Consider the following 2,050-nt stretch of genomic DNA (forward strand, 5'->3'; position numbering starts at 1 on the left):
TCACTCCCAATCCCTTTTACCCGTATTTTTTCCAAAGCACTTTTCACCATCTAAAAACCTACATATTTATTGTGTCTCCAGCCCCTAAAAACAGAAGCTCTGTGTGGGCAGGAATTTCTTTGTTCACAGCTTTAGCCCCAGGATTTAGAACACTACATAGCTCATTAAAGAAAAAGCCACTCAATAAATATTCACTTAAATAAAGGAATGAAAGAAAAAAGAGTGCAGGAGGCGGAGGAGGAGGCAGGAAGGTTCAAACTTCATCCTCCCCGTGTATACCTAAGTGCTGAGTCAGTAGCATGTGCCGCTGTCGTAGTGATGACTGGAGACTGAGCTCTGGTGGCTGAGACGGTTGCTACCACAGCAGGAGGGATGGCATTGGAGGTGGTCACAGGTGGCCGAGACTACCAAAAGAGAAAAAACAGTTCATTTAAAACAAAAATAAAATAAAATATAGGAAGCCAAATACTAAATGTGTAATTTGAAACGAGCCTACAGATAAGTATGTTTCTGCCCAAATAAAAATAAATTCTCACCATTCCAATTAAGGAATTCTCTTTTCAGATAGGTTGTCATAAGACCAAGCGCCAGGCCAAGCGCGGTGGCTCACACCTGTAATCCCAGCACTTTGGGACAGTGAAGTGGGCGGATCACCCAAGGTCAGGTGATCCCTTATTAAGACAACATTGACAAATGTTTTGGAAAAAAAATCTCATTTTGATTGAACAGTACATGAGTCCCTCCCGTGCAAATGTGATTGGAGTCAAAATTCTCCCCTACTACTGGTACCACTGGGACCTCACCCTTCGATCTAGAGTTGACACAGGTCTGTTGTTGGTCCTGGTGTAGACAACTTATGCTGCCATCCAACCCAACACCTCCACAGAGGGCCTACTCAGGTGCTGAATAGAGCTGTTGGCTCTCAGGCCATCTGCGTTAGCGAGTACAAGGGCAACTCAGAGTAACAGTATTCTTTTCTAGGTAATGGTTCAGGGTGCCCACATGCTTTCTGGATGTTTTCACATGGACAGAGTGCCCTTATCACACTTATGTGTGAAATCTTCCTCTGAAAAATGAGCTCCACACTGGGCTTCATCCACGTATCCACCATTATTCTTCGAATCACCTGAGTTCTGATTCTTCCCTCGCTCTTAACCCTGAAACATGCATCTAAATGGCTGAGCTCTGCAGCCCTTTTACCTGCTGCTCCTACCAAGTGCAGGTGCGTGTCTTACACTAAGGCTACAGCACCAGCTTCCTCACTCGGGAGCTCCTTGTCTTGATTCTCGTCTCCCTCTATCCCTTCATATGTATCACGTATACTACTAGATGCCTAATACTCCTCCGACTCTGTTTTCTTGACCAGAAAGGTCTTTTATTTCATCTTGAAAGCTGTAGGCTAGAGAGATACTACCCAGTGTCATAATCAAGACTCTTCCTTATTATCTTAAACCCAGTTGTTTCATACATGTGTCTCTCCCCTGAAAGTGCTTAAGGGGACAGACCTCCTGTATGTGATTCAGCTAGATTCATCTTATCTTTCTTCTTTTTTGTGAGATGGAGTCTCACTCTGTCGCCCCAGATGGAGTGCAGTGGCACGATCTTGGCTCACCACAACCTCTGCCTCTCGGACTCAAGCAATTCTCCCACCTCAGCCTCCCAGGTAGCCAGGATTACAGGCGCGCGCCACCATGCCCAGCTAATTTTTTGACATTTTAGTAGAGACGGGGTTTTACCATGTTGTCCAAGGTGGTTTCAAACTCCTGATCTCAGACAATCCGCCCGCCTTGGCCTCCCAAAATACTGGGATTACAGGCATGAGCCACTGTGTCCAGCCTAATCTCATCTTTCAACAATACTACTTCAATGATACACAAAGCCATTGTGTTTAAAAAAAAAAAAAATGATTTTTGGCCGAGCACAGTGCCTCACGCCTATAATCCCAGCACTTTGGGAGGCCAAGGCAGGCAGATCACTTGAGGCCAGGAGTTTGAGACCAGCCTGGCCCACAGGGTGAAACCCTGTCTCTACTAAAAGTATAAAAATTAGC

The 2,050-nt window shown here is 45.3% G+C and overlaps 2 protein-coding genes across 3 annotated transcripts in view; both read right to left on the reverse strand.

Moving 5' to 3' along the window:
• Positions 1-406, reverse strand: part of SAP130 (Sin3A-associated protein, 130kDa) — a 78,824-nt gene extending 78,418 nt beyond the window's left edge. For both annotated transcript variants that reach the window (XM_011980499.1, XM_011980498.1), the window contains exon 1: positions 280-406. The gene's annotated coding sequence lies outside the window, so the exon portion shown is untranslated. The remainder of the gene's footprint in view (positions 1-279) is intronic.
• The window catches only part of LOC105540018 (histone deacetylase complex subunit SAP130-like), a 15,585-nt gene that overhangs the window by 4,039 nt on the left and 9,496 nt on the right, over positions 1-2,050 (reverse strand). The gene's annotated exons all lie outside the window — the stretch shown is intronic.

This window comes from Mandrillus leucophaeus, unplaced genomic scaffold, assembly GCF_000951045.1.
Source record: "Mandrillus leucophaeus isolate KB7577 unplaced genomic scaffold, Mleu.le_1.0 Scaffold213, whole genome shotgun sequence".
Classification (NCBI taxonomy): Eukaryota; Metazoa; Chordata; class Mammalia; order Primates; family Cercopithecidae; genus Mandrillus; species Mandrillus leucophaeus.